Here is a 22,745-nt window from a genome sequence, read left to right as displayed (position 1 = left end):
AGCTTTTAAAATCACACAGGCAAGAACCTTCCTAGCAGGAGCAAAAAAGTCTCACTTTAACCATAAAGCACACAAATAGAAGAGCAAGCCAAGAGAGACTGACTGTGAAGCAGGCTTACACATGTGAGAAATGATGAGTGATAATGGTTTCAATCTACCATCCTCACCCTGGCTGTAGGGTTCCTTTCTGACTGATACATGTGCACACTCTGCAATGTTTTCCAACGTAAACCTTTACAGCTTATACAGGGGCTGGAATGAGCATCTATTGAGCAAGATGGAAAGAACTGGAATTTGTAAACCATTCCTCATCAGTAATATGGAATATTTTTTTGTCACTGTATGTAAAGAAAAAACCTAGAACAAGTTATAGATGACATGTGCTTCAACATAGCAACTCTTTTTTTCATACATCAAGCAATTAAGTGTTGATAATCACATGCCATCTGCCTGAAGCTCCATTTTAAGATTGTCTATCAGATAAGCTTGCCTAAGGTTCACCTTGTTCCACCAGAAAAGCTGAAGAAGCTGCACATCCATTCCATCTGCCATTTGGTAAGGCTTTGCAGCGTAGAGAGTGAGTTGGTGCTAAGATGGGTGGGTAAGAAGGGAAGTAGATTCTAGTGCCTGAGTAAGAAGGATGAAATCAAGTAAACAGACTAAAGTGCTATAGACCTCAAAGACCCCCAAAAAGCATCCAGTGCAGTTCTTCAGCTTTTTCTATAGTGAATATAGACATTCAACAATATTTTGACATCAATTTCTTTTCGAGGTAGATAGAAGCAAAAAAAAGGTTAAACTCAACAATCTCTTTAACCTTCTTCAGTCTTTCCATTTCAATTTTGCTTCAGAAATACAGATGTTTCTTCTATTTTCTTTCTAAGGGACACAAAGAGCAGAGGCTACCTCCCCTCTCTAAACCTGCCATAGTTTTGGACAATCAACCATGTAAGATCAAATTGTAAAAGTCTCTCTACTAGGTGATGGATTTTTTTTTTCTACACATATCTTTTGTTGCCATGAGGATTGACAGCATGCTTTTCTTCTCTTAAGCATACACTCTCAGTCAAGGACTTGATTAGCACCTTTTTGCCAATAAAATAGGCTGTAATTAGCTTTTAATAATCAGAGTGTTTTGCTATATCAGCATGTGATTTAGACACTTGAGGTATTTTAAAAGCCCTATTCAGGAGCCCAGTACCACCTATTACATTTGGGGCAAATAAAGCTTTTAGAATAATGTTTGGAAAAGCAGCACCCTGTAAATATAAGGTGGTGTTGCACCATATGGATACTGGCTTTATGACATATGGTTTGAATTAACAAGTTTAAAACTGTTAGGATCAGTTTTTCTTTCACTGAAGAAAAAAAAACCCACAAGATACATACAGTTAAATCAGCTTCAGTAGCGGATACAGACCCAGCTTGTGCCAACATGTGCTAATTCAGTTAAAATACTTAGGCCATATAAGTTGGGTTTGGTTTCTTTGTTGGTTTTGTTTTTTTTCTGGAGGTTTTTTTTAAGCAAACAGTACTGCCAGCTGTAAATGTGTTTTATTACTATTAGTACAAGGACCATCGTCACCACCACGATCATTATGATTGTGGTACTCATTAAAATAAATGATTGGCCCTGGTTTTGTATTAAACCTCTTTGAAAAGATAGGGCTGAACAACAGATGAAAACAGAGGATGGAAGCGGGTCTTCTGATCTCACCTAATTGAATCTTTGTTGGCTGAATTGATCTGAAAAAAGTTCAAAGATCTAAGATCCATATTATAAAAACATTGTTTCATTTAATCAAAACACTCTTTGAAGTGCCATGCTTGCAGACCACCTGTAGCTTTGAAATCTGAAGTAGTGGGAAAGCTTCCCTGATGGTGCACAGATATGATATATCTGAGAAAAATAAAAAGGGAGAGGTCCTTGTAAATCTATTTTATATCCAGGTTTATTTTAAGCACTTTATCCTTGTCTGTGCTAGGTCACCTGGAGGAGCAACAAAAGCACTCATCATAAGAAAATGCATATAATTTTCAGTCTTTTTTCACAATTTTAATTGTTGCTGCATTTACAGACAATTCCAAAGATAAATAGCCCTGAGGTTGTCCTTGGTCTCCAATAAGTGTAGCAATGATGTAAGAACTTCCTTTCTCAAGACTCATCCTGAATCTGAGAAAGTTCAACTCTGTCATGAAACAAAAACCAACCGCAGCATTATATTAAAATATATTAAAATATTGGTAACAGAAGAAGGAAAAAAAAATTCAAAATTAAACATTCTGGGCCAGAACCTCCTCCATGAGGAAGGCTACTGGCACAATGGAGCTGAAACATAGCACTCATGGATATCTCCTTAGCTTCAAAAATGTAACATTTCAGAACTTCCTGTTCTGTAGGTCAAACTGGATGAGCATTCTTCAGTACTATTTTTCTAGAAGTTGCTTTCAGCAGTCATCAGGCACTGTTTTCCCTTTGGAATCACAACCATACTTTTTAATTTAGGGAAATTTTGAGGTTACTAAGGACGGGCGAAAACCATCACAGGATCACAGAATTACTCATGTTCACAGAGAACCTGGGTCACTTTTTCTTCTCCATGATTCAAATTTTAGGAAAAAAAGCAAACACACTGAAACCTATGTGACAAAATACTAAGTTTTCTCTGCCATAGATTACACCTAATTTTGCTGGTATTGGGGCTGTGGGAATACAGTCCTGTACAACTACCTGGAAGTTGATAATCCATTTCTATATTTCTTCAGATAAGTCCTTATAACATCCAGATTTCACAAACCTTAAAATCAATTTCTCTATTTCACACATCCATTTTCAAAATCTCGTGATCCAGTTAGGAAAAATAAAAGGTATTCTGCTGGCTATGCATTGCCATTTAAATGAATCTTCTCTTCATCTAGTTTAGAAAATCCTGTCCTAGTGCATCCTACTACTGCACTGCAGCTCCCACCTCCTTAGAACAAAAGGGACAAAAGCCAGTATGTCAGTCTACTTGAGGTACTCACAGCACATGAATTCCTGGGTTGTTCAGAGCAAACAAAAATCTGTGCTTCTCTTTACAATGTAAATTATGTATTTATTGCAATGCAAATGGTCTCACTGTATAAAATGTAAGTCTCTCTCTCTCTCTGGAACTTCTTAGAACAAGGTGCCAATGGCAGAACACTTGTTTTGGAATAATATGATCAAATAATAATTCTTTTCTTAATAAAAGATAAGAAACCATACTACTCTTTGGGTGCTGCTTTAATGAAAATGCATGGAAGAATTCTGTGTGAATGCAAATGTTAAGAAACATCAGGAAACAATCCATATGTGTGCCAACTGTAATGGGTATAGCATGTGGTCAACTGATTGTCTATCACAACACAGTTAGCAATTTTCAAATAAGCCATTGACTGTTTACCTCATTCTACAAAATCCAGCATTATATCACAGAACAAACTGAGTTGTATAAGGTAGACTATGGGCATGTGCTGCCCCTTAATGACAAAAGTATAGTATATAGGCAATACTTTTCACAAGATCATTGAGATTTTTGCCTTTCATATTCTGTTCTAATTGTCCAATAAAGCCAAATAGCTAAAATAGAGCAAACATAATAGTTCTACATGGAAAGACATATTGGATACCTGCAATGTGGTGACCCAAGTAAACAAGGATTTGTATTCTGCATCTACGTAATCGCATGTGAAAAATTGAGGTAGTTTATACACATATATGTGTGTGCGTGTGTGTGTGTCCGGCATGTCCACAGTCAACATGTGCATTTCAGAGTTGTTGAGCAATGATAAAAGTTCACATGCAACACACTTATTAAACATATAGAAATAATATGTGAGTATTTCTGTATGAATGTGCACACAGACATATAGATGGATAATTTTGGCAAATTAAGTCCTCTTCCCTTGCTCATAACACATCTGCCAGTAAGTGTGCAGTGTGACAGACATTTGCCCTTCTCCACATCAATATCTGATAGTTAGACAGAAAAGAGGCAACATCATATTAGCATATCTATTTCTCTCTTTTTCCTCTACAGGTGCTAAATAATTAGTAGTGGTTGAATTATTCATTGCAAATAATATTCACTGTGAATTTAGCCAGTTCATTTTTTTATTTTGCTTACAAATAATTTGAGAGGCAATACTGACTTTTGCAAATATATTCGTTACTCGTAACTATTCAATAGTTAGACAAAGCTCTTTTGACCTACAAACACACTGGTTCATAAACCAATTTCTTCAGAAAATTGCAATGTACAACTTGCCGTCATAAGCTGATGCCATAGTTTCTTTGTTCTTTCTCGTAGACTTTAAATGCAATAAAAAAAGTCTAGTGAAAAGTGCTAAGTAGCAAATAATCCACACCTGGTGTAAGTTTTCTGGCTCATAACCATTTATGAGACTTTGGAGATTAGCAAATAGAAATTACAGAGAAGGAAGAGACTTGTGAATATGCTAGTGAGTCTATTCTTTTTGCAGTGCCAGTAGGTAATAGTTTAAGTCTAACCAAGCGGATTTGGAGAATAGGAATTATATTGTGACTGTATTTGTAATAAATGATTCCCAATCTGGAAAGCAGCTATATCACAAGCAGTAAATATAATGATAATCGAATAGAATAGCAAAGGCATAACTTCATAATAGGCCTGATTGCAACTTGCTGGGGTAAGGACGGCTACTTAGAAAGGCACGTTCTCATCAGCATTCTGGATTGGAATTCTATATTCAGTGCCAAGGCTGAGAATTAAGAGTTTCTTCAAAAGCAGTGCAAGTTTCCCATGATGTATATGCACACATATATACATGTCACCTATAATTTTAATCTAGACAGAAATCTCAGAAGTTTAAGCTGATAGAAACTTTAGCAAAATAAATCAAAATGTGCTTGTAAGAGAATTTTAGAACAGAGATTAGTGTTAGGCCTCTTATAAGGCAAGTATCCTTAAAGTCTTAATTAAAAGGAAATTTTTCTCTGATCTAGAGTTCCTAAGCAGATAGAAATCAAGGGCTGTGTACCAAGGAAGACCACTTACAATGTCTTCTAATTAAAAAAAAAAAAAAAAATAAAAAATAAAAAAAAAAAAAAAAAAAAAAAAAAAAGGAAGAACTGGATCTTAAAATATCTACCAGTCCCTCAGCACTATATTCATCCAGCACAGGAGGACAAATTATGACAAAGTATATTGCACTCCAGCTCTCTCTTTATGCATTTTTGAAGACTTCACACTCTCTTACATATGAAAAGAAGAAAATTCTGCTGATTTTTTTTATCACTATGGATGAGGAGAAATTCTGCTCAGTTACGGACATCCTGCAGGTTAACCCCTGCCGAGTTTATTTGCTGAGACTTGAGAAGGTTACTGGAGCAGAAATATCACCTAGTCTTCCATATAGAGTGACTACATGGCTTGAAAAAGTTAACATTTCAAGATTACACAATATTGAGTTCAATGTGCAAGCTTCCAACTATGTAAATTCCCTGTATTTTATGAAATGAATGTACTCAAGTGGTCTAATGTCATCCAGGATCCAAAGATAATTGCTTTACTGAAAGAAAAAAAAAAAATTGCAATACTCAGCATTATGTTATTTATCATTTTCAGCTAGACCAGTTTTGAGTCCCTCTCTATTTAAATCTCTATTAGAAACATTGTTAAATTACTTTTTCTTTAAAATAACCTTAACTTCTGGTGAGTGTTTTGGTCTTTCTGCTTACTAAGAGAAACAGGACAACAGAAACACCGCAGATCTTTGGGCCCGGAGACATTATTGATTACCATATTGAGCTATATATTATTACCCCAAAAAAAACATTGAATTAGCCTGACACCTGTTTCCAGCTGCAATGGAGATTGATACAAAAATCCCCATGAATGATTGAATGGCTTCCGATTAAAAAAAAGGGTCTGAACATCAAAGTACAAATGTAACACTTCAGCCAACATACTTATGGCAAAGTCAAGCTCAACAAGACAAGCCTTAATGATCCACATAATTTCACTGACACCACTAAGAACTCAAGTGGTAAGAAGGCAACACTTCAAAATTCTTCCTCTGAAATTCCTTTAGACAGGAGAGGAAGCTTCCGTTACAATACATGGGAAAAGAATAAGATGAGGCTGGTGTTTGCTTGTGGCCCTTGTTTGTCTTGGACAGCACAAATCCTGCACTGTAACTTAAGCTAGTTGCTAGTTCTTGCTATGGGGTTAAAGATGACTTCATCCTTGATGTGTGTACAAAAGAGCTTGCATAATTCCTCATTTTTTAGAGGAAGCAGATGAGTAATCAGGCTGAAGTATTGCACTCTATTTAACTTGACCTCACTTAGGCCAAGATGGTCTTTTCTGCTCCTTTAATCATCTTCTCTTTGGGCCAGGCATTTCCTCTATTTTCCACATGGTGATAATGAAAATGGCTGGATCACCCGGTTTTATTTTGGACTTAGCTTTCTACAGTTTCAGGGAATGAGAATCTAAATGAAGGGAGGCTGTGAAGGTTGGGGCTGACATTTTCCACAGCAATTGCACCAGCTTAAATAGAATGTGACTACACCCTTGGGTTTTGGGAACTTATAGGTGCCAGAATAGACTGAAAGACTTATCAAGAATTTATTCAGTCCAGAAACTAGTTTCCAAGGGCTCAGGTTTTATAACTTCTAGCTCCCTCCTAATGAAAGGATATAATTGTGTATAGGATGACTGTTTTGGATAGAAATTAAGTAACCAGACGTAGGCAGCTGCAGGTTGCATTTTTCAGACAAGAAGCAGGTTGAGACCAGAAGCCCGTGCCAGCAGCAGCATGACATTGGTTAATTAATTTCTCACTCTGGGACATTTCCATAGGCTTCATCCTGACACACAGCGTGTTGTCAGGCCTACAGGGTTGAGCCTCAAGAGCCTGTGTCTCTGGTTCAAGACATCTTGGTGGTGTTTCTTCTAAAGTAAAGAGCAGCAATGCCATCTCCAGCTGTGCTTAAGCTGTGTTAAGTTTAGGGACTGTCCAGCTTGTAATTGGAGCTCATTCCTATGTATTCACCATAGTTTTTCTTTCCAGTTCTTTGATCTCACCAGGTCCCATCAAATGTTCAACCTCAGATGGCACATTATGCCACTCAGAATCCTGGAATAATTTTTCTTTCAGAACCTCCAAAAATTTCTGCCATAAAAATTGTTTGACTTTTGACTAGTTAATTACTGAGAAACTGGAGACAAGACTTAGGTTTATTGCACTGAGACAGGTTTTTGAATCAATTTCTGTTGAGTTGAGGCCAGATTTTTTTTTTTAATCTATCCCTTGTGATTGTCTTGCACAGTGAAGCTGTGTGCAGTCTTGATTTTGTTTGCATGAGCTCAGCAATATTCTATTTTTCTGACTGCACAGTATACTATTGCATTCAATCCCGTCCTGCATAGGGGGAGCTTCCTGTGTTCCAGTCCTCTGCCAGTAGCTATTCTCTACGCAGAAGAGCTTTTAGTTGTTTGAAGTGTGAAAGAAAGTGTGACTATAATTTGCTTTCTGCTTTAATAGATGTTTTTATAATTTAGTCACTTAATGGCTGAATTATTGCTCAATTGTCCTCAATGCTTTTCTTTAATTTTTATTTGGTTATCCCTTACATACTGTACATACTTACATACTTTAAAAAGTATTTCTACCACATGTAAAATTACAGGGAAATATCCATCTAGTTATTCTACAGAATGGCTCAACCCAGGCCAGTAAGGTTTTATCATGACAAAAAGCCTTCTGAAAATAGATCTACCTATTTAATTTAGGCACCTTTAAAGGTGGATTATCCTATTTGGGCTAAATTCATTGAGTTCATTGTTGAGAGTCACACTTCTCTAAAGCTTCCCAAATGTCTAAAATATCCAATCATTTGTATGTCTGAGAAACAATGAAAAAAAAGATAATAGGAGTGGGAGCTATTTGATATTTTATTTGGGAAAACACAAATATTATGGTCCTTCAATGACAGGAAATACATATTTTAAAATGTCTACAAAATATTTACAAAAACAGTCCTAGCTTGAATTTCTTTCCTACTCACCTGAATCATTTGAAACAGCTCCAGGATCTTGGCTGCTGATACTGAAAACACAAACTTAGTAGATTTTTAAAAATACATTGTGGTCTACTCATTGAATTTTATTTGCGATTTAAAGTCCTGTAAAATAATCATGAAAATTATTCTTTAGTAGAAAGCAATGACCGAGTGTATTTTATTTCACACAGAACTACTGGAGACTCCACACATAGACTGCAACAGTACACAGTGATACAATGAGCTTACCGGAATCTTACACACAGGATATATGTGCTTTCATACACAACGAAAATACAGATGTGAAAACCATGGAAGCAATTCACCATGTGTTATTTCTTAGCATGCCTTATCACATATACAGGTAAATTTAGTAAATAAAAAAGTGCAAATGCTAGTAAAATCCAACTGCCAATACCCAGATACTAAAAAATGTCACTTGCACATGTATTGCAATTTTTTATTAAAAAAAGTTTTAAAAAATGATTATATAAAAAGGGGGAAATAAATAAAAAATAACAAGTACAAGGGGAAAAAAAAGCTGATTCCTTCAGATAGATAAGAGCTGAAAAATATTTCTTACAATGAGAAGTCGAGTAGCTCAACGTACTCAATTTTTCAAAAAGGCTGCTAAGAAAGAATTGAACACTGTTTATAGAAAGGTATAAACAATATTGGGGATGGTGAAGTTCTTTTCAGTCTAACTAGTAGAGATATTAAAAGATATATTAGTGAGAAGATAATATTATCTTCAGCCTTGAAATAAGACTCAGCATCCTACTGGAGAAGGCAAACACTGTAATGGCTTAGTAGACGTAAATAGAGCAGCCATTGCCCGACAACTTTCAAATTAAATCTTTCAAAATGCTGGTGTTGAATAATGTTTCCACAAGAAAAGCTGCCAGAGTTTTCTGATTACATGGCTGTGTTTTCACTCTTCTCACCTTTGGCACCTGTCAACAGACACTTGCGATGCTCTTTCTTCATTCCCTTTTCATACAGAAGACTGGGAAGCTTTGCGTTGTCATCAAGATATATTTGACTTCACCTTATGACACAAGCTACAATGAAATCTCCTGCCGGTAGGCTCAAACAGTTATCCTCAAATGCTTGGAAGGACTTGTCAATTGACCAGACATATTCCTATCTTTACTTTTGCTAGGATTGCTATCCTTAGTGTAAGGAAAGTATTTCTCTAAAAATGTGTATTGGCTGAGTTTATTTCTCTCTGCAGCACAGAATATGGAATTCCCAAGAAACTTTCTTCAGTTTGCTATGGGGTTTTGGATTTCAAATATAAGTCTACATGTAAGCTAGTGGTTTCCTCTATGGCCTGTGCCAATCCAGACAGCTCAGGAAGGCCAGGATGTAGCTGAGCTGACAAGTACTGGTAGATGTCTCCTTTAGAGAGTTAAATAGTTTAAATAGTTCCCTGGACACCTTCAACTGTATGGAATAAATCCAGTTTAGTGTAGAAAACTTTACTTAGCTCACATGACGAGAACAGCATTTAATAGTGAAGAGACTGGTTTGTCTCCACTTTTCGTAGGAATACACAAGCGTAATGCATTTTATCATCTGCCATGCAGGGCTCTGGACACTGAGTATCCTGTTATCACCTGTTCCCTTCTGGAGACACTATTTCAGTGAAACTCAAGCTTTTGGCTTCAGTGAAGGAACAGTTCATTTCTGTGAAACTTAATGGTGTGTAGTACATAACAGAGAAGACTAAATGATCTCTTCCAGCTTTAGGTGTTAATATGATCGTTCAACCCTGAAATGCAGGTTGGTGATACCCTCTTTTTGTCAGAGGATACTGTGCCTTGAAAAGAAAGTGGAATTAAAATTAACAAAGTGTTTCTTTTTACATTTGTTTGTTTAGAGATGCTGGCATTATGGTCCTGTCCAGAATATAGCTAGACAGGTCCTTTCCTCTTCTAGAAACAAAAAGCTCCTCTTTGGTATAGGTTTCTCTAGAGGATTTATCAGCTCTGAAGCTTAGATTCAGTTTTTTCTTTGAGAAAGCTGTCCTAAAAGGTGCTTTTTGAAAATGTGCCCCAAGAAATTAATTGCCAGAGACAGCCCCAGGGAAAACAAATGTTTCCAAAAGTACTCGATGATACTTACCATCTATATAAATTTTTATGTTTTTTAGCACAGGCCAAACACTCACAATTAACATTAATTATATTACCACTTGTAAAGTGACACCATTTCAGGGTGAAAAAGCTCATACAACTGATTTTCCATTAAACTCTGAAGAATGAGATTTGCAAAACAATAATGGAAGTGGGTTTTTTGATTCCCCAGGTAACACAGCCATGATCTCAAAATCAGTACATGAGTCAGCTCTCAACTTGAGTGCTTCTGTAGAGGCTGTTAGTTTGGTAAGCACATTTTCTCACTCACAAGAACAGTCTGACCAAAAGCTGTGCAGTCATCATGTCAGAATTGCACTCCTGAGTGTTTCCCACTAAATTCTGTGCCCTTTTCACCTGACCTATCTGAGAGCTAGGCATAAAATTAATTCAAAAATACCTATTTCTTCAGTGGTGAATAAAATGAATAACATGAAATAATGACAGAATATCCTTAAAAGGAAGAAAAATAGTATAGAACTAAAAAAGAGAGAGGAAGTAGTAAGATAGGAGAAAAGAATGAAAGAAAAGGAAGGGGAGCCATTTGTGCTGTATCTTTGGCTAACTAATAAAGTGAAATTTTATTTGATATAAAACCAGGGTGAGGTCATCTTTAGGTACAAGATATGCAACATAGTGCTGGGCAAAGACAGCTGATATGCTCAGCCAGTAATTTCAAATAAATGTAAAATTTTACCAAAGCACAATTAAGAGTCTTCTTCTTTTTTTTTTTTTTCCCTCTCAAAGGTATTTTCTTTGCTAAATATCCTCAGTTACAGAAGAGAGGAAGCAAATAAAACAGTGATGTCAAACAGATTCTTAGTGATAAAAGTGAAATGAAGTCTGGAGCATGAATAAGAGTTTTTCTCTGACTTCAATCCCAAATTTTCAGATATTAGTCAGGCCTCTTGATCCCAAAGAACTGAGGAAGGAATTTAAATAGTAAAGTTTTATTACAGAGTTCTTGCAATACTATCTTTGTTCTGGATGAAACAAAGCTTATAAAAAAGCTTCTATTGAGCATTGTTTAAAAAATTTAATCTGACAGATCTTTTGAGGTTTGAATTTGGTTTGAGATAAAAGTTAGTTTGAATAATAACAGAAAATCATTTGAGGTAGGTCTATGCCTTCCCTGCTGTTTCTGCCAATGTTCTTCAGTATTATTTTTAAAATAAGTCTGTTCTTGGTGGTCTCTAAGCAAAAGACATATACTACCAAGGAAAAGAGTGACACTATCTATATAGAAAGACCTGTCCAATACACATGTTGAACAACCAAGAAAATCATCTGTGTCATTTGTGGTTGTCATAGGACTACTCATCACAAAAGCAGGTAGAGCAGTTTCAAAGAGAAGTGCAGCTTCAGAGTTACACTGTCCCTTTTATTTCTGTAGGGGGTTCATTCAAAAAGACATACTCCGCAGGACCAAGCAGAAAGAGCTTCGATTAGGGCTGTACAGTATGTGACTAAAGGATTTGTTAACCTTAGCGCTTCAAAGCACACTTGAAAATAAGATTCAAATGGGCTCTTTCTTTCGTGGTTCTGTAGTGATAAACGAGTTCTCCATGCACCAATGCTCATGATTACTACTCCTCCAACATTGTGACTCTGGATGAACGTTAGATCAGTCTAAGTAATGTCCAGAACATTTCATCCATACTAAATAATGTGTGTCATGGCAGGCCACTCCATTTTGCTTAGGAGAGAGCTGCAAGTGTAGTCATAGTTTTTCTGGGGTTATATCATCAATCTTCAGGTGCCCCACAGAACTTGCAGATTTTTTCCAATAAAGAAAGGAATGGAAGGGGAAATCCAGAGGGTAAGTGGGCTTCTTTGTTGGGTTGTTTTTTTCCCCTCTGTGTTTTGCTATGGGATTTGGCTTTTTTTTTTTTTTTTAATCTATATTTAGAAAATTGTTTCCTTTAAGGTTTACTCATAAACTACATTTTAAAACCTGTATACTTGAATCTGTGCAAGAAACTTACTTCCTAATGGTCAGTTCATTAATTAGTGGAATAATTCATGACATGCCCCGTGGGTAGCAACACTCACATGATTCATCCCAGTACAGCAAGTAGAACTATTCAAATACTAAAAGTTATTCTGGGTGTAACTGATTAACAAACTCTTTACTATTCACAGGAAAGTGAAATTTCCATTTTCCTCCTGGAGCCCACTGACTATGTCATATTTAGGGTTCTTCTGTCTCTGACAACAGTGCATTATTACCAATGTTAACTGTAACTATTCCTGTCTCTGTCTCAGTATAAGAAAGGCCTCCTAAATTTCATTCTTCCTCGATAGCGAGCACATTCGAAAAAGGGTACCAGAACATCTCTCTCCTTCAAAGTTTACATGAGCCATCACTTTCTTGTCTAACTGATATCTGTTAGTCCTGGTGCCTTACTGACTGATTCAGAGTTTTGTATCCTGATGACTTGTTTTCCTCTTCAAGACATGATTGAGTCTAATAATACAAAGCCTTAAAAATTAGAGCTCTGCCTTCACTACTTGTTAGTGATACTGCTTTATCTATATCCCTTCAATAGCTTAGTTTAGTCAGTCTGGCTGTCTGGCTGTCTGCCTATCCTATTCTACTCTCTTCTACAGACAAAGCTTTGTTCATGTATTTTAAGCCTTAGCACAGCTCTACCAGTAATCTTCCCAGGAAAAGAATCTTTAACTTTGTAGTAAACATATTGGCAACATCTACGAAACATTTGCATTATTTTATATAAATATTAAACAAATCTTGCATGTATCTGAATAACATGAATTGATTTCACTTACGTAAATTACATCAGTCTTCCTGCATTTGCAGTAATATTCAGAGGAAGCTGTAAAACAAAAAAATTACAAGGAATTAAGATAACAGTGGCTGAGCAATGAACAAGGCTCTATCTAGACCAAAATAGTTTTCTTACTTCTCCAAAAGCTACAGCCTATAAGAAAGGGATTGAAATTTCTACTGAAGTAATTCAGGTGAATTAGGCTTGAGCACACTGGATTTTTATCTAGTCTTAATCAACACACATGAGAAAAAGAGCAGAAACAGGGAAGAAGATAGATGTGATCAGAACACACTTCTCCCTTTTAGGATGGATGAACTTTGAAGAAATTTTGGAACTATTTAAAAATTACTAAGACTCATAGTTCTGGGTCATTTGTGGTTTAATCCTTATCATCTTGGAAACCTGAAACAAATACATTGTGTTGGGTTTTGCTTGTGTGTAGGTGGGTGTGATTAAGACACTCCTTCAGCACTGCTGCAAATTTATACTGTCTCATGGGAAGCTGTGACAGGTACCAAAATTGAGGGTGTCCAACTGTAACCAGTAGTGCTGATAAACAGAAGCCTGGAAATGAAAATAAAGATCCCAAGAGACAAACTGGATCTGCCAGTTTACAATACAAATCACATCATTTCTGGAGGATAAAACCAGAGCCTTCTGGTAGCCACCTTGTGCATTAAACCATTCCATTCAGCAAACTGGAAAACTGTTGGTACTCCCTGTTTCCCTCAGAATATAATATATAAACTTCCTCACTCTCTAAGAGTGCAATAATTTGCCCCTCACACTAAATCAGTTTTGCCAACTGTAGGATACCAAAAACTCTCTAACTCCTCAGCAGAAGAATCCACATTTTGATTCAGTTTTGCTTTCAGTGATCTTTGCTCCCACCTGGTGTATCTAATTGACAGCTTCTTTGCAGAAGATGGAGACAGAAATATGATTCTAGGCTTTATCTTGAAATGATATTTTTAAGACTTCATGAGGAGTGATTTACTCAGAAGAGAACTCTGATAAACCCTTTCAGCAGAAATGAGGAAAAGCACTGCAATATAAACAACCCCAGTTAGGCTCAGTCAGAAGAGCAATGCAAATAGGAGGATCACTCACAGGGGACTGGCATGCAGCCACTGACAGGGCAGAGCACAGCAGAGAACACACTCCATCCTCCACGCTGCACAACCTGTATTTAAAACACAGGCAATTTTTGCCCCTCAGAAATCCCTGGCAGGACAATTTTGCTGTCAGAGCTGTAAAGCCAAGCACTGGGAGCAGGTTTAGGTCAAGCTAGATGAACCCTACTTATAGACCAGCACTGTCTTGGCCTTAGAATAGAGCTGGTTGAAGGCACCCACAGACTGGTGCTACACTGGTCTCCATCCTCTCCAGGATTCTGAAAACTTTGTTTCATAGGCAATTATTATCTTGCTAGCTGTTTGTATTTTGTTCTTATGTAAGTTGTGACGTCAATGAGATTTTGTCTGAATACAGAGGAAAACATTTTGGCAAAATACTAAGGGAGGGATCTGTGTGTGCAGGACAGCAGGTCACCCAGGTCATTTATATGAGCAGAGAACATGGGGCAGCCATCCTGGTCACACACATAGTGAATAAAGAGCAGAACAGCATGAACACACTCTGGGGGGCTCATGAACAATAGGAAGCATGATGCAAAATGTAGAGAAATAGGTTCATTTTCAGCCAAAGTTCAAAGGTAGCATGAATATCTGCTTTTTATATCCACCCACTGTATCCTCTGTGGGTTCAGCAAGAAGATGGAGGTTGAGCCTTAAAACAGGAGCAGATTATCTTATGTCTGTTCTCCAGTGTTTCATCCAAGGCTAAAAACATTGTCTTACACCTGTTTTACTTTCACTTCAATGCAATATTGTAAAGCAAAAGGATTAAGAATTTGGCTGTTCCTATCAGGAATCTTTGGATAAAAATTACCCTGTGAGTCTCCATTCCAAGCATGAATATATATTCCTTTTAAACAACAAGATCCTGATTTCAAATCATGATTTCCTAATAGGTTGGGTTGAGTTTGCTCTCTTCCACTATATTCTTTTAAGTTTGATAATTAAAGAACTGAGAACTCATTTTGCCTATGCAAGCATTAAAAATCACATATACTGTACATAAAATAGGGATTGATGAAGCTTATTTACAAAATTTTCCCTCCTTCCTCTGCCTTGCTCCCAATGCTATCAAATCTGCAGGACTCTATGTATGGTTTTTATGAATCATTTTGGGATACTTCAAAAGTAAATTCTGAACAAAAATGTAAATTATTATTATTGTAAAAACATTTGGCACTTTGTGCCACGTAGCATTCTCAGGAGCATCATTCTTGCACACTGGGATTTGAAAAACAGCACAGAATTTAGCTTGAATCAAATGACATTATGTATTTAGTCATTTATCAAAGCCACTTGGTAGAAATTGGGGAAAACATTAGTTAATCTTATTCATGTGGGAGTTCCTAGTTATGCAGCAACACTCTTTCCAATTTCTTAGTTACCCTTTCCTCTCAAAGGCCTGGAATGCTTCAGCCTCCTATTGAACTTGAAATCAGACAATTTTGATGCTACAAGATATGAACCAGCAAACAGAGGATGCTAAAAGTTAGTGCAGGATATTCCAGGCACTGCAAGGAGCACCCAGGAAAAGTAAATAACCACAGTATGAGACATCTGCCTCAGTGGGTCTGAATTTAGCTCCCCTCTGTGTCAGTGAATTAGCAAGGCTTTGGCCCATTAATTCAGCTCTTAAGTGATTTTGGTTGAGTTTTTGAAGAGTGTTTTTCACCTTTAAAGCAACAAAAACACTTGGACAGGCTGCTGAGGGAGTTTGGGCCCAAATTCTGGGAATGTGTGGTGCACAGGACACAAGACAATTTGTCAGCTTGCAAAAGAGGAGTGTTCTGTTGATAAATTACCTGATGGCAGTGTAGGCTATCCATTATTAGGATAAGCTGAAATACACAACAGCTGCCTAGCCTAGATCCCACAGGGGTCCATGGGACTCCTTCTGCTTCAACAAGGAGACAAATTAGAGCAATGGCTCATCCTTACAAAATGTCTTTGTTTTATAGTGACATGCCCTTCAAGTGGCACAGAGGCTTTGCTCCATCTTCCTTCAGCAGAGTCTAGGTGAGACAGAATTGGTCTGTTCAGAGAACCCCAGTTAAAGCAGCTGTCTTTTTGTCTGTGGCAACTTTGCATTATTCCATCTTCACCAGCACAAAGGAAATTCCTCACACCTGAAAATAGATTCATATTTTTCCCTTCACTGGACACATGACACACCATACAGGGATTTATCATAGCAATGACACATCTTATTAGGGAGGTCAAGTCTTGAACCAGTTCTCTTCCCATTTGTGGTCACATAGCATTTCACTGCAACTGCAGCAATTGTGATATTAAGCAAGTATTTGGAGTTTTCAGAGTGTTTTTAGCGACACTTGCCATCTGGAACAAGGTCAAGAGACAACGTCATACAGTTGGCCCATTACAATAACTGAAATGTGATTTGTAGACCGGAACTGGTTCGTGTGCCACAGTTTTTAGAGTGCTCCTCTTGAGAGTTCTGATTAAAAACAAACAAAAGAACAAACCAAACAAAGCCCACAAAACCAGACTAATTGCAATCATTATTAAGTTAAACAGAAAACAGGAAACGCCAAATAATTAAATAGCAATAGCCAAGGTACTAGAAACATTTTAATGGGGTGGCTAGATATGGTAGAAAGAGGGGCACTACACATTTCTTTACAGGCAACCAGAAGCCAAGTAAGATACTGTTGGCCTCTAAAAGTTACTCTAAAAAGTCACTAGGAGTTGCACTATATATGCAATTTTTCTCCTCCTTACACCTCTATGACAGAAAGATAATTTTCCCCTAAAAAGCAGTCACATTCCTCAGTAGAAAGAAGACAGTCTGCTCCCTGAAGATATCATTACTCTGAAGTTATTTGTTAGGATCACTAAGAGATGATAGTCTTAAAGTGAGGATGGCCTGCAAAGAAAGAATATAACTTGTGTACTTGTTGTTTCATGTGTTCTTGTGTGTTTAGGGATAAAGTTAGATATAAAAACTACCAAGTGAATATGTTCTGTTTTCATTCCCCAGAGAACCCACCAAAGACATAGGAACTTGATGTAAGGAATGTAAGAACATCCATGTCAGAGCCAAGAATCCACAAATCCAATACCACGTCTCTCAGAAGTGGACAGTATTATTCCTGAAGGAGGACAAATTTGTATTTCAGTTCCTGGGGTTTCAGTGTAGAGCTAAAGCTGGACTTTGGGCTCATTGTTGGCAGAGGAAGGTGCAGTTCAATGTGGCAAATGTACAGAAGCTCCTGCAAAGAATGATGGACAAGTATTTTTGGAAATGCCACAGGAGGCCAGTGAGTTCACTGAGCAACTGGAGCAGAAGAGCATCACCATGCATATGGATTGTTTAAAGGATGCCTGGAGCATGCTTTCAGAGGCCTAGCACTCCAGCAGAGCACCAACAGGAGGCCAAATCCCAGCATCTTCTGGGAATTCTGCTTCTTTGTCAGAGTGGCTTACACTGGAAATAACAGGAAAGTACTTTCTTGGATGGAAAGAGGTGACCCATTTGAGTAGTTAAGAATGAAATTTGGTTGAGGACATCTTACAGTATCAGGTGCAGAGGGAAGAGTGCCAGAACAGGGTGAGCATCACTACAGAGGTCCAAATAGTCTTCTAGACTGCAGCACTCAACTGTTTGCCCATGTCCTAATCTAGAAGTGTTATTTTTATATCTGCTAGTCTTCAGTGGGTTTTTAATTTTGTCCATAAATTTAGGAACTTAGGTCTGTGGAATGGTAGAAGTAGAAAGTTTTCAAAAGCAGAAATTTTACTCTGTTCTTGTAAGAAAGCTAGAGTTAAATGGGAACTAACAGGAGAAAGAAAAAAAGCACAGATGATTTGGTACAGTCAAATACAGTTATATGGCACTTTTTTCCTAAAGATTTCAAAGCTCTGTTCAAAGGAAGCAGCTATTATTGTTCCCATTGTACACATAGGCAAAATTAAGCCCAGAAATACAGACACTGACCAGAAGTCATGTAGCTATTACATAATAGAACTGGACATTTATTTCAAAACTCAGCAACTGGGACTTTTTAGCTTAATAATAAAGCTGCTAAACAAAAATCTCAATATTTCAAAACTTATGGTGATAGTGGGTAAGCCAGGAATGCTTCCCAGATCTGTCTGGGTCTACTTCAATGCAAAAGTCAAACAGACTCAATCATTGCTTCATGCTTTCCTGGTTTTCATGCAAAGTGAATCCAGACATGCACCATAGGAAGCAGCCAGTGTGATCTCTAGCAGATCCCACCCTGAACTTGAGACCAAGGCTGAGGAGGATTTATTGGTTTGCTGTAGAGGTACAGCTACAGGGAGTAAATCTAGTTTCAAATTCTCAGCAGGAAATACTCATGGCCAGAAAATAGGACAGGAAGATATGGAAATGGGCTACAAAGATTTAATTGTGTTACATTTAAAGAGAATAGCGCTTTGAAAACAGATAAAGTAGTTCAGAATAAAATCTGTAGCCTTCTCTATTTAAAAGATTTAATTTCCAGTCTTCCAAGAAACAGAATCCAAATTTTATTTAAAAGACATCCTAAAGTAAAGCACTTCTTTATTTAAATTTTTGCTTTGTTTTGGTTTTTACTACAAAACTGTTTTTAAAGATCTGCTTGAGATTTTCCCCAATGCTCAGGTTTGATCACTGAATCAAAAAAAACCCACCTTATTGTTTGCCTAGTTATGTTAATGAGTCCAAGCCCAATGAGCTAACCTTCAAATCACACAACCTCTTCATTAGTCTTTCAGAATGCTGCAAAACCTTTAATTCTTTTGCCTCTGAAAGTTTCTCTTAGCAGATCGTGAAAGAAAGACTTTTTTATCTCAGACATGAACAAAATTTTAATTATTTTCTCAAGTAGTTGCCTGTGTCATATACGTAACGGGAAATATCAGCAGGAAATCAATTTGACAGACACTAATGTTGCATGTTCACCAGTTCACCAAATTACACCAGCCATGTCATCACAATGGGCATGAATGGCTCTGGCCCTGCAGTAAACCAAGGACACCTAATGTGGTCTAATTAGGACAGCAGTACACAGAAGTAATACAGTCTTAAATGAGGGTTAGAGTGTCTTTCAGCAAGTCAGTTAAGATTTTTCCTTTGTCAATGGGCTTTCACACACTTTTCTATGTATTTATATATATTTCGATGTATTTCTAATCTTTCTAAGAGCTAAGACATAAACATACCCAGTTATCTAAAACAATATCATGGATAAAAATTCTAGTTTTGTTTTGTGGTTTTGTCTTTTTTATCTAGCTGCTTGCAGGTGGCATTTTTAAGCACTACATTTAAATCTCATATTTAACTTATGCCATATATTTCTTGATACTTGGCAATACTGTTTGCTTTTTGTTGTGTAAGATGAAGGAAAATGTAAAAGTTTTTGTTTTGTCACCCCTCACCCTTGAAGTGTTCTTCTGGAGGTAATCTATAAAAAATTCCATCAATGAGGACCACAGTGCACAGTAGTTGGTATTGGTGATAAAGATTACATCTTTAAAAAAGAGAAAGTATAAGATACACCATTACAGCAGGAACTTTAGGAGCAAGGAAGCAGAAATGAGCTTTCAGAATAGGTGTTTCAGTGTGGGGTTATTTTTATTCCTGCTGAACAGTAATTGTGCATTTCCCTTTTCATCTTCTCACTCTATTTTTTAATCCTGCTTTATAGACAGGACTTTAGAAAGTTTTCTCAACTTTTGATTACTTTAGTCTAACATGCAGAAAACTAGCATCCCAGGTATTTCTGCAGTACTGAAACTCTTTCAGAATTCCATCCACACACATCCTTGCAATGATAAAACATAAATTCTATAAAAGTATGAAGAAAGGGACGAAACTAAACCTTTAGTTTCATATGGGATATAATTTCTTGTTATTTTTGCTACAAAGCTGTAATTGGCCTAGTGAGATCTGATAAATGTCTTTTTATAAACTTGAATATCAACTGATGGTGAAAAAAAATATCATGGAACTTGTGACTGAGAGAAAAGTAAAAGGGTATAAATGACTGGCAGTTCCCATTTCTTTACAAGTGTTACATTTCAGTCCCCTGCCACTACCACATGTTTCCTGTTCACAGATAATTTGTACAACATATTTTATCATTCAGTTTTAGACATAGTTGAAAGGCTTTTGCCTAAGGCTTGGAACACTTTGAAAATTGTATACCATTTGCAAGGCTTTCTTCTGCTTCACTGTGCAATTAGGTGACTGCCTTTCTGCAGACACTGGATTTATCATATGTGGAATTGGGGTTTTTTTCAGCAAGGTGAACTGAGAACAAAAATGCAAGAAGGTTTTCAGTAACCCACAGACAAGGGATTAGTGTGCTGGCACAAAGATTGTAGCCTGCCTGTCAGTCCCAAACTGGACGCCATTCCCTCACAGAAGGAGTATTGTAAGCCACAAAGTTTCATACAAAAATACTCTCAGTCTCTCTGTTCTTACATACCATTTCTATATGTGATTTAAACTTCTATGGTGCAACAAGGGCACCTGATAATTTTTTTCTCTAGTTTTCGGATACTACTGTGTATGAAACTATTGATTTTTTTATTTCTTTGCCCCCCTCCTCCTCCTCCTCTGTTCTCTCCCCCTCCTTTTCCCCAGCTCTGTCTTGACTAAACTTTGCTCTCGCCTAAAGTATGAAGATACTGATGTGCTAAGAGCTTCCCCTGCTGGAAGTTCCTAGCAAGAGGTGTTGTAGTCAAGAAGGGATGGATCTGGGACTAGCTCCCAGTTCAGCTAATTTATGTGCTCAGTTCCTGTCGAGCAGAGAGTACATAATGTGACTTGAGATGCTGATTAAATTTCATGTGTATTTCTATGTTCTAAATAAACCAAATTTTAAAGTCAGATTTGAGCAATGGTAGTTTAGAGCTCTCATTACAGCAGTTTCCGTTTTTCCAGTGAATTCTGCGAGGAAAAGGGAGACAAATTCAGCCCTTTTGTATAATTCATTCATGTGCTTTTACAAGGTCATCTTCCAGTAGGAGATCTGGAGAATTTCTTAAGAAGTAAATCTTATCTATTAAAGCGTTGTTTAATGGCAATGGAATTGTGAATTCATTTCTTGCTTTTAGTTGCAGACATCCAGCTTGTGGGAACTGTAAGTGTTTAAGTGCAAAAGTGAGCTGCAAGGAGCACCAGTATCTTGCAGCATAATACCATCAGGAAAAAGGAGCATTTCTTCAGACTGCGCATCTGTCTCAGGCAGTAACCTAAATTTGCCTTTTCTGAAAACTTTGAAAAAGCTGCATTTTTAAAATAAAAACTAAGAGACTTTCAGTCTCAGTTTTTACATATCCATCTTAGAAATACCTGGCTGTAAATTCCGCAGCTTTTTGGTTTTTTTCAGTGCAAGGCATAATATTACTTCTTACATAGTGTAAGCACAATAACTTGCTTCTGCTGCACTGTCCAGAAACACGGCCACTTGTGCTTGCACACTGTGACCGAGTGGGCAGGATTGTCTTGGCCACTCTGCCTCTGTAAGGTCTCTCTGTCTTTGCACAGGCCAGTGATGGGACTTTGGAGTAAACTGCTTCGTTGTCACTCCCGGCTCGGTTGATTTTGACTGTTTAGATTGTAGGAGTTTTCTGGGGCACAGCTTGACTCTCTCTCTGGTTTTCAAACTCAGTGTTCTGAAACAACTGGCACAATGGATGGTGTTGCACTGCCCCTGTGATGGTATAACCCAGCCTGCAAGGTTGCAGTGATGTTGCAGCAGTCTGAGAGGTGACTTGGAAGTCTTCACTTCTTCTCCCATCTGAATTATCCAGCTCACCTGGGGATGTATTTTGCATCCTAATGAATTGTAGGCACTTGAAGCAAGAAGAAAACCTTGCTCTCTCCAGCTACAGGCTCATGAGGGCTGAGTCACAGCAGAGCTGTCTTAGTGTGTGTGAACTAGCAAATATTTGGAGAGCTCCTGAGCTCTCACCATCTGTACACATGCAGATACACAAGTAGATGGAAAGCTTCCAAGGTAAGTTCCCTTTCAATCCCCATAAAATTCCCTAGACCCAGCTAGCAATTTGAGCTTGGTGCAATAGGAACCAAGGATTTCCTTCAAATTCTCTACTGGGTTTATGTGAATCTGCTGCCTGGTAGAAGACTCAAAGAATTTACCAAAAAAAAAAAAAAAAAAAAAATGCATTGGGTCATGGGATTTCCCATTCTAAACATAATGGTAAACCCAGACTGACTCCATTCTTTCTGTGCTGTCCATTGTGCTTTGTCCCAAGTGGGAAACACAGTTTGGCAACACAGATACAACATACACTGTAAACAATTACAAGAATAAAGCTAAATATTATGCATATTCATTGCATGCAATCCTAACACAAACATCTCTACTGAGGAGAACAGAAAAGAAGATATTTTTATTTTTCAACAGAGGAGATGATGGGTCTTTTTAACCCTTTATTTTCTCAGTTGTACAATTTTCAATAGTATGAAACAACAATATTTTACTTCATATGTTATAAGCAAGTACTTCATAAGTGGAGTTTTTTCTTTACTACAACTTAGCTGCATGATAATTTAATTTCTCAGAGGAGTTCACTCATTTCAAGTTTCCAAAAGGCAATGGTACAATTGCTCACT

The 22,745-nt window shown here is 37.3% G+C and overlaps 2 long non-coding RNA genes across 2 annotated transcripts in view; one reads left to right on the top strand and one right to left on the bottom strand.

The window, feature by feature from the left end:
• Nucleotides 1-8,748, bottom strand: part of LOC115496166 (uncharacterized) — a 51,570-nt gene extending 42,822 nt beyond the window's left edge. Inside the window, exon 1 of the long non-coding RNA XR_012057205.1 lies at nt 8,075-8,748. This is a non-coding gene — a long non-coding RNA (uncharacterized lncRNA). The remainder of the gene's footprint in view (nt 1-8,074) is intronic.
• Nucleotides 1-22,745, top strand: part of LOC116808616 (uncharacterized) — a 164,590-nt gene that overhangs the window by 99,795 nt on the left and 42,050 nt on the right. The gene's annotated exons all lie outside the window — the stretch shown is intronic.

Source organism: Taeniopygia guttata, chromosome 1, assembly GCF_048771995.1.
Source record: "Taeniopygia guttata chromosome 1, bTaeGut7.mat, whole genome shotgun sequence".
NCBI classification, from domain to species: Eukaryota; Metazoa; Chordata; class Aves; order Passeriformes; family Estrildidae; genus Taeniopygia; species Taeniopygia guttata.
This window is presented reverse-complemented; position numbering and strand designations above follow the sequence as displayed.